The sequence below is a fragment of the Manis pentadactyla genome, chromosome 2 (assembly GCF_030020395.1).
Source record: "Manis pentadactyla isolate mManPen7 chromosome 2, mManPen7.hap1, whole genome shotgun sequence".
NCBI lineage: Eukaryota > Metazoa > Chordata > Mammalia > Pholidota > Manidae > Manis > Manis pentadactyla.
The window spans coordinates 179,574,796-179,585,039 of record NC_080020.1 but is presented as its reverse complement, the minus strand read 5'-3'; the positions used below and the strand labels follow the sequence as shown (position 1 = coordinate 179,585,039).

The following is a 10,244-nucleotide window of genomic DNA, read 5'->3' as shown; positions in this document are numbered from 1 at the left end:
CCTTGGAATACTGAGGAGCTGACACTCCTCTTTGGAAGATGAGGGGAGACTGCCCCCTGCTCTCTTAATTGATGATTTACTGTGCTCTCCCCTGGGGCCACAACCGATGATCTGGAAGCTTGTTGAATTTTGAAGCAAATACTAAATATAATCAATATATAAAAATAGAGAGAGAGAGAGAGAGAGAAAGAAATGCAATGAAAATTTATGACCTTAACATTCCTTCAGGGTCAAGCAATTTATCAAATTCTCTCACTTTCTGGTTTCAATTACACAGCCCTTGTGGAAGGAACTTATTTTAGCAGGTTCATTTGCCTCAGTGGGGAATACAGGACTTTGGCCTAATGTTTCACCTTTAGTGCAGGCCATTTGAGCCTTAGAACAAATACCGATCATCACTCTTTGGGAAAGAAGAACCTGCGTCGGCGTGGCCTGGTGGAACGGGGTTTCTGTCAAGGTAAACGGTTGTCGGCAATGACTGTGGTAGAGTGGCGATAAATCCCATTTTATTGCTGAAAAATTCCAGCTTCTCTCCATGCCTGACAGCTCCCCACATTCTCATACCCATTTGGGCAATTTCTGCGCTATGTCCATCTGGTTCTCATTACCTCTCAACCTGCCTGCGTCTGATCCAGAAAAAGTGCAGGTCACAAACAGGGGAAAAGAACCGAGGTGATGGACAAAACAGAAAGCAGGGGGGTGGCCCCTGGGGGTCAGGGTAGAGGTGAGGGAGCAACAGGGAAGTGGGGATCCCAGCTTAGGCTTGGACTGGTCGTTGGAAGGGGCTATTTAGATATATTACAGAATGATAATGACAGAGCCAGAGCCAGGAAGACAGAGGAATCTGTGTCTCTAGACTCAGGCCTTTAACAGGCACCTGCTTTAAGGTGGAGAAGAGAGAGAGAGAACGTGGTAGGTATGGGTGAATGGGAAAATTAAGAGAGGCAGAGAGGGGACACAGCCCAGCCTAGACTGTATATTAAGGGTGCTGTGTCACAGAGCAGAAGGCTTGCTCTAGAAGTGCATAAAAGTTAAACATCAAGCATCATCAAGCTTGGAGCCCCATGTACATAGTTATCATGTTTCTAAATATGGGGATGAAACTCTGCTGGAGATTCCATTTTGGTTCACAAATTTAATTTTTTTAAAGAAAACTCTAGGAATCCAACAGCAGCCTCATTCATTTTTTCTGATTCATTATTAAATTAATAATAAAGAAAATTATTATTTAAAAAGCACTTGTCCCAATCAGTGCATTTAAGACGGGTTTATTCATGGAGTGACAGGACTAACACCGAGTCCCCTGGGCTTTCGTAACCCTACAGACGGTCACTTTGGGAATTGCTGGGCATTCCTGCTTTCAGAAAGTTGGCCTCTTTTTCTGAAGCTGAAATCTTTTTGATCATGATTGCTTCTGACCTAAAGTTACTCATAGTCACCATAAGATTCCTCTCGGGGACAAAAAAAGAAATAAATACAGGAAACATTTGATAACAAATATTAACAATAAGCACACTTAAATAGTAACCTAAACTAGACTAGGATGAAATTGTATAACTCTACATGTGTGAATATAAAAAATATTTATTATTGTTGTGATGGGGTTTTTATAGTTAATATTAAAGTAAAATTATGGAAAATACATCAAAGCATAAATGATGCAGATCTAAGAACTTTTAATAAAAAAAATTAGAATCAGATGCTGCATGAGTAGATGGATAGTAGTTATTTCATTACTTCTTCTGAGGCAAATTTTGCATGCAAATGTCTTAAAACCAGATAGACTGTGTATTCTTAAACATATTGGAAAGCCGTGGCATTGCTATGATTTGCAGACAGAATTGCATATGCTAGATATGTTTGACAATATGTCTTAGCACCTTCTGGATCCCACGGGGGCAGAGTGCATTCCAGGTACTCAGAATCCACTTTTTTGACAGTCAGATCCCTAAGTGCTGTCACAAATATCTGTTTTATTGGTTGAATTCTAATATCAAAATTACATTAAATTTTAGTTGCTGAGCTAGATGTCACCAACAAGAAATACTGGCTTCCAAAATTGAGATTTAGTTTCTAAAGTTTCAAGGTACGTTCACTCAGAAGAAATTCTGTACCTAAAGTTTTAAGTGAACTCCACACAGGGACATTTAAATGGAGAGAGATTGTTTAGAAATTTTGAAATTAAAATAGGCAATTTGGACTGAAGTGCATTATAGATGATCCAATTGTTATTGGCCACTTTAAAATGAATACTTTCGGTCAATAAGTACAACTATAAAACTTTCACATGTATATACAAAAGGCATAAACCTTTCGATAATATCACATATCCCTTAAAATGGCCATAATATATGGCATCTCTAATTCAGAAAGTAATTTCGGATTCTTAGCCAAAAAAGAATCTTGCATGAACTTTACTTTTCTGGGCTGTGCATATATCAGACAGAGTGATCATTGAAACTCTGAAGGATATTCATTTCTTTAGTAGGACAGCAGAAAATTAATAGCATAAGGGAGGGTGAAGTGACAAGTGAACTTGATGCTTGATAGCTGTTTACTTATGAATGTGTGCCCAGATTTCAGTGTTCTGTAAAAGAAAGGGGAAATAGAGAAAAGTATTCCTATGGCTTTTAGGGAACTTCATACACATGGAAGAGCATACTTAGACCAATGAAATATTTACTAAACAAATCATTTACATTTAACTTTTGTGTATGCAAAACTTGGAGAGTCTACAAAAAGACAGAACCAACGTTAGCTGTTAAGAAATATTTCGGCATCAAAATGGTTAATAGTATTAAAGCTTCAAAAGAGCCTATTGGCTCACCCTCAAGGATGCCCTGCAGTTGTTGTTAAAGTCATCAGATGAAGCTAGCCTTCTCTGCTAGCCTTTAGATTTGTCTGCTAACAGTAAAAATCCTATAATAAATCGGTAACATATGTTGCCAGGGAAGGAAAAGTGATATAAATAAAGAGACTAGGAGACCCAAACCAAGTACAATGTGAAAATTATTTAACTTTCAATCTATTCGTTGGTTAATTATCATTTGAAAAGTAATTTGAAATGTGTTACTATTATTTGCTTATATTCTTCCTCATTTTTCTTTTTTTCTCTTCAGATCGCATTTGTACCCAAATATTCTTCGTGATTGCCTGCTTTGCGGCTTTGGGGTAAGTCCCAGTTTTCCACAACCTTAAGAAAAAAAAATGCATAACATAAAAGATGCCAAAAAGACTTATGGGTCCTGATGTGCGGGGGTTTGTGAAATATACATGGGTTTGCTGGTGGGAGTGGTGGGGGTGGTAATGAAATAAAGAGAAGGGGTTTGTTTCTGCAAGGATCAAGAGTGTGCGAAAGTGTGCATTGCAAATGAGGCTCCCATCAGGAAAGCCACCTCTGGAATGGAAATGACAAAGCTTGGAACACACACAATCAATTATTTTCACTAGCATTTAAAATATAGAAAACAAAATCTGCTTTGGGAATTGACTGAATATTTTATTTAGCTTTTTTATTGAGACATCCTTTGAAAAATGGCATAATATAAATAGTTTTACAAAGCAACAATATAATCAATCTCTAAACTAGAGTATAAATCAAGGATTTCATTAACTGCTGGTAGCCAGTTTAAATTGTAGTCTTGTCCATAATGTCTATCTATCTATGTATGTCCAAGTTATATTAAAAACCTTTAAATGGCTTTGTAATATCAGCTACATCTAGCTATTATAATAATTAATGGTACTGTTTTATAAATCAATACATGTATTCTTGATAAATTCATATCCAGTTAATGGTGTAATTTAAATAAAAAATTAATGTAATAAAGGACATACAGAAACGGGCAGGAAATCTTTAAAGGTTAAGAGACAAATTTGTCTAAATTCATTTTTAAGCTGTTTTGAAAAAGTTTATATTTAAAATCAGCTGAGATTTACCTTGTTTCTCTAGAACTAATCTTGCTGTGTCTATTGGTGTCTAGTATTAAATGTGTAAACTATTTTCTTTTTTAACTGTTAAGTTTTAATTACATACTTAAGATACTAGGGGATTACTACCATTATACTCTTTTGCAATTACTGAATATGCTTTAGAAAAATAGAACAAAACAACCTAAAAATCTCAAATCAGTAATTTATTTTTAATTCGTGAATGGAAGGTAAATGCTTTATGTTTTTAAATAATATCTATAAATGAAAATCTCCAAAGCTTTATACAGATTTTATTTAAGGGGAAAAGGACTGATTAGTAGGATGAATTTGCATGTGTAAGAGCCCAGTGTTTTTACTGCTGTCACTGAATGAACATCCTAGGAATTTTCAGAAAGAAAAGAAAAATGCATTGAACAGTCTGAAACGTATGTTAACGCTGCACACGGGTGGAGAAACAGTCTATCAGGACAAGAGTCTATTATTGTTCTAATTTAAAAAATGCATACCAAGGCATATTAAGGAATAACAAGATTTAAAAAAACAACTGCATGTTGTATGTTATCAAATACAGTCTTAAATCTTTCCAAATAAAATTTCATTTGGTTTATAGAATGAGCATCTTACACACAATATCTTTCAAAATTATGCAGACCAGTCTGCCCTGCCATTCTCTGTGACATGGTGCAGAAATGTTACTTTAATCCACTGAGCTTTTTCTGACATTTTTCTTAACATTGCTATGCCTTATTTAGAGCAGCAAAGGAGACGTGTGCAGTTTCCTTTGACACTGATGGGTGTTTCAAAATGTTACATGAGAGAAGGAGCAGGAGAGAGAGAGAGTAAAAAAAGAAAAGGTTTGCTGCCAGTCACTTCATCAATAGAGCTACAGGAGCAATTACTATTTGTTAAAAGTTTACCTTTCAAGTGAAGCTAAATTTTAAAGAAGGCTCATCCTTTCAGAAGAGCTGCTGCTCGGAAGAGGAGGGAAGAGGACGCACATTGGAGGTTACACGTTAAAATGCACTCAAGTATTGGAACCATTTAAAATGTATTGTGTTTTTAGACGAAGCCTACAGCAAAACCACTCCTAAGAGGCTTAATTTAGATTTTATAGGAGGAACATAAAAAAGACCAGGTTACAGCAACACGCTGAAATACGGGGTGCATTTTAAATATATTCATTTAAAAACGTATGTTTATTTTCCCTCCTGGGATCACTAACGTGTGTCTCGACAGAGAAAGCAAGGATATGCTACATTCTTAAAAATTATCTGTTAAAGGGATCACATTCCAAGACAGGTTGGAGCATTTTTATTACTACAGATAACCTCTTAATTATGTGACTGCCTTCCACTTGTTAATCAGGGACGTTCAACATGGTTAACCAGCAAGCAGTTGCCTTTAGAAGACTACATTATTATTAAGAATTAGAACTCATTTTATTCTCATCATCACAATATTGCATATATGCTTTAAGCGCCGCTAAAAACTTATTTATCTGTTTAAAATACAAAACACCTCAGAAAGGTCTAGAAACCCATAACAATGTTGTTAATTACTTCAAACTGTGCGGCTCCTGAAGAGTTTTTAGGGATAGATAATTGTGCTTTTCCTGTCCCTCCCCTCCCGCCTCTGCCTCCCCCATCTCTCACACAATTCCTACTTGCACCAGTTTTAGGTTTCTTCTGCAGCCACCAGTGTCTGAGCTACTCAGAGACTCTTTCAGAGAGCAAGGTGTAAGTGGAGTAAATAAAAGCATGCTTCACTGTTGCTTTATCAACCCTCCTAGGTAGTTTCCCTGCCAGCCAACCTGCACTGTTAAGACCCATAAAATTATGCAATAGTGACTTCTTTGGAGGTTCTCTAATCAGATAATGGCCGGTGTTAGGAGAGAAGGGCCCAGGGCAATGTTGCTGGCACTTAACACTGGGGTTGGTCATTACTTGCCTGGTAGAGACCAATAAACAGATGATTACTATCCTATAAGGAACCAATATTTTACATTTATCCTAGTTATTTTTTTTTCCTTTTCTTTTCAACTTCTTGTAACACCAAATATTTGTCAAGAAGATCTATGAGGAATAGACCTCACAGGTCCCTTAAAAACGAGAATTTTCCTAGCACAAAATGATGCCTTTTGTGGAATGGTGAGAATGATTTTGGTTTTTTACAAGAGCAAAGGTTTGATTACTTTAGAGTCCATTTCTTTCAGATGTGGACACCCCCAGCACCATGCCCCACTCTCCTGTCCCCTTCTCTCCTCTCTGACAGTTTCACAGGCTGCAACCAAGGGGTTTTAAAATGCAAATATTTATATTTGAGCTCTGGCAATAACAGAGTCATTTTGCTTCCTCTGTTAGCCTGTAATAATTGATGCTTCATACCTGGAACTATGTTTCATTTATCTCTTTACACATGAAGATATTGTATAAATAAAAGATAATTTATGGAAAGGAAACAGCCGTTTGAAACAATAATCCTAAATTCGACTGTATAATCTTTTAAGGCTTGAAGAGTCAGAGACGCAGGTTTCTACACTGTGAAAGGAAACGTGGTTGCAACTGGTGAATTTGTGCATTTTTGGACACTTACTGAGTCTGAATGCCTGCCTGCTTGGGTCAAAAAAACAAAAACAGAAAGGAGGGATTAAAGGAACGCAGGAGAGAAAAGGTGTGAAGCATGTGCTTTAAACTAAGGTATTTAACTATATGTTCAGGTTTCTTGTTACAATTTTATCGGCTTTCTCTTTGTATCTGAGTCTAATTTTTTAATAGCTAATGCAAATCGCAAAACAAGGAGCCTTCTAAAGTGCCTTTTCTTCCCTGGGATCCTCATTTTAGAATGAACAGACATATACCAGAAGAGCTGGACCCTAATTTCATGACTTCACACAAAGCCAGGCAATTCTTGAGCCAAACAAACAAAGGGGGTGTAAGTGGTTTCATTTATTTTGATAATCCTCCTCTTGCACAGGAGCATTTTGCTGTCTTTGTCAAAGTGAATGACAACAATTTGGCCAACTCTCTCTGAGCTGCACTCAACAGTGACAGGCAAATTATCAGAGGCCCTGCACTTCTTATTATCAGAGGAGAAGCCATCAGTGGGACGCATGGAGGATACCTCTCCCTTGTCACTATTTGTCAGTGGGACAAGGGCCACTGCTATGGGTAGCTGACAGGTAATTTCAACAATAACAATTACTCCTATTACTGGTGTCATAAACAATTCGCCCAAGGCATGACAATAGCAAAGCTTTATAATTCAATGCCATATAAATAAATGCCAGCAGGTAACAAGTAATTTAGCTCCAATCAAGCTTTCACCCTGGCATTAATATTGTTATTGCAAGAAAATAGAAAATTGAAAAAATTCAATATGTTAATGAATTAAGAGAGGTTCAAGGTCTAGACAAGAGGGGTTGAAAAAGGGAAACCAAAATTATTATGGTATCATATTTGGTGCCATCCTGGGGTGGGGGTGTGGCAAACAGCAGTGTAATTACTTTAAGATAAGAAAGGGACCGAGCGCTGTTGCCTTTGACTTCAGACCTGAGAGGAAGGTGACATGGCCTTTCCAAATCCACCTCTTCCGATTTCTGGAGAATATAAGTAGAAATATGAGAATGTGTATATAATGTGGCGTTTCATTGGCTTTTTTTTTTCTACCTGAAATACTTCATATGAAACAGAGGTGTGAGTTTCAAAGGAACATTTCTGTCTGTTTAAGAAAATCGCATCAGCACCTGCTTCCTTGACATCAAGCCTCATAAGGAAACTATTTTAATAAGCCTGTTTTTATCTGTGGTGAAGGTAAAGCTGAAAATCCCTCTGTGCTCTCCAGCTGTCCACCTTTTGGGAATGGACTTGAGGATACAGTCCCATCGTCCTCTACAACTTTCCCATCAGATGAATTTGCAATTTCAGTATTGGTCCAGCCAGACAATGTGCCATCATGGTGACAGCAGTAAAAGAATTTGAAAATCCCTAATTAGGAGAGCTGCGGAGCAATTAACGCATGTCAAATTTCACTTCATCAAGTGCCACTCTAATTTTCCCTCTAAAAATTAATGGATTTTTTTTCCCTCTTTTTGGTATGTGTGTGTGTGTCCCCTTAAGGCAATGTTGATTCAAATCTGCTCAAGATGCAGTGTTGCACAGCTAAGCATCTTCTTGATTACAACCCGCCACACTTCTAACTGTGCTCATTCTCACTGCCACGGATACTTTGTCAACAGTCAAATTACACCACGCTGATAACAATGCATAATGGTGCTCCTCCTCAGAGGCCCCTGGCAGGAGATGGGGTTCATAAAAATGTGATGTTTTCTGCTCAATTGTTCCTAAAGGAACTTTGTGGGGACCGGGTCACTAGACGGGTGTCGATTTTTTTTTTTTGAAATTGATTTGTTAAATTCAAGAAAAGGAAAGAAGTGATAGAATATGAAAATGCCTCACTGACCAAAAAAAAAAAAAAAAATCAGAGTAAGAAAAGGGAATTGAGAATACCTGGGGCCACAGTTTTGCTTAAACACTTTGTTCAGAGACATTTTCAAGAGCACTGTTCTCAGTTTTGTTTTTTTTCCTTCCCTTTACTTATGGGTTATAAACATTGGAAGCCTCTCTTGAACAGACAGTATTTAGATTGTGAGAGAAGTTTGTTTAACTGCCATATTTGCCAGAATCCTCAAAACATCACAGGACACTGAAGATAAATGACTTTTTTTTTCTTCAGGTCAGGACTGTATCTTCCAGATAAATGTGGATTCATTTGAACTATTTTTTATCCTAGTTGCTTGTTGCAGGTCTGTGTGCCTGAGTCGTCAGCCCGCATGAGGAACATTTCTCACCAAAAAATGAAAGAAACAGTTTAGATTGAATGATTTTACATTTAGTCTTTTTTGAGATTATTCAGATTTTAGTTTTCTAAAACATGATGAGATTGGGAACCAAAACAGGGAAAACTAAAGAAAATGCTAAATATATTTCTTTTCAGATTCTTCAGGGAGTGGAGAACATTCACATGGATTGCCATCCTACTTTTCCATCATGTAAGTATATTTTTTGGCTGTATGTTTTCTTTCATCATATTTATTTAGTAAAAAAAATTCTAAATTCATGGAACATACACTTAATTTTTTTAAATTAACAGGTTGGGTCCAGCTTTTCATTCAACGACAACTAACTCAAAAATCGAAAACTTAACATTTTGAGGTTTGTATTTCCAAATATTAAAAATCTCTTCCTTCTCTTTTGGCCCCACCCTAGCATGTTCTGAAGTGGTCTACATCAAACAAAAGAAAATGACATCCCCTTTCAACTAGCGAATGTTAAGATTCTCTCGTAACCGATTGGGGGCTTGCTGGAAGTTTTACAATTAGAGTCACACATATTGAATTATTTTCATTCTTCCCAAACATCATTCTTTGAACTTTATAAATATAACAATACTGGGTTTAAAGTTTCATGTGGCTTATTTACAAATAAAGGTATCTTGATAAAAACCAAACTCTGTGTACTTTTGAAAAACAAAAACCTGAAACAGTGTCATACGAAAACATTACAAAATGATTGTAAAGGGAAATTTAAAGGGGGAAAACTTGATTATAGAATGCAATCCAGCAGTAATCAATTTTACCTTCAATATCTTGCTTTTGTTTTCGAAATGCTAAATAAACAATACATAATGCATCCCTCATCAGCCAAACCATGGAGGCTCTGTGCTCAAATAACAGGAAACATATTCAATTTTCCTAACAGAAGACAGTTCATTAAGCTGTGCCACATCAAATAAAACTTTAATTTCTCCAGCATCAGAGTCGCAATGAAAGCAATTGAAGAAGATGAGCCATATGGTACTTCTATCAGCAAACACATATTGCTCATTCCCCCAAAGTTTTCTAATTCTGCTCCCCAGACCTGTGTAATATAGATAATGTGCTCCGAGAGCAGCAACCATGAGCTATCTAGTGTACACTTCTAATACTGTATTTAATGGGAAATAATGAATCATAAAAGCCTAGAGAAGACGGCTTTTGCTAACCTAAATCTCAGCTGTAATTTCATTGTTCTGTGCCTAAGATGCTGCTTGCCCTTTCCAGACAACAGCAGTTGAACATAATTATACAGCTTCAAACCTGGGCTTGAAAAAGCATCCCTAATATAACCAAGCTTCTATTAACTCCTGAAATTCTGAATTTTTTTGATGCACTGATGCAGACATTGAGATCATCGAGCGTGTGTCATTTTAGAACCCAAACTATCAGTTTCTCCTCCTTGGTCAGACTGTTCAACACATTTACGTTCCCTCCTCTA

General features: G+C 36.8%; 1 long non-coding RNA gene across 2 annotated transcripts; it reads left to right on the top strand.

Moving 5' to 3' along the window:
- The first annotated feature begins 465 nt into the window (after window positions 1-465).
- On the top strand, window positions 466-9,456 carry LOC118930012 (uncharacterized). 2 transcript variants are annotated; one of them, XR_005031833.2, is made up of 4 exons: window positions 466-3,002; window positions 3,120-3,171; window positions 8,926-8,980; window positions 9,198-9,456. It is a non-coding gene; the product is annotated as an uncharacterized LOC118930012 (long non-coding RNA). The 2 variants fall into 2 exon arrangements; XR_008995823.1 differs by having other exon boundaries at window positions 471-3,171.
- The last annotated feature ends 788 nt before the right edge of the window (window positions 9,457-10,244 follow it).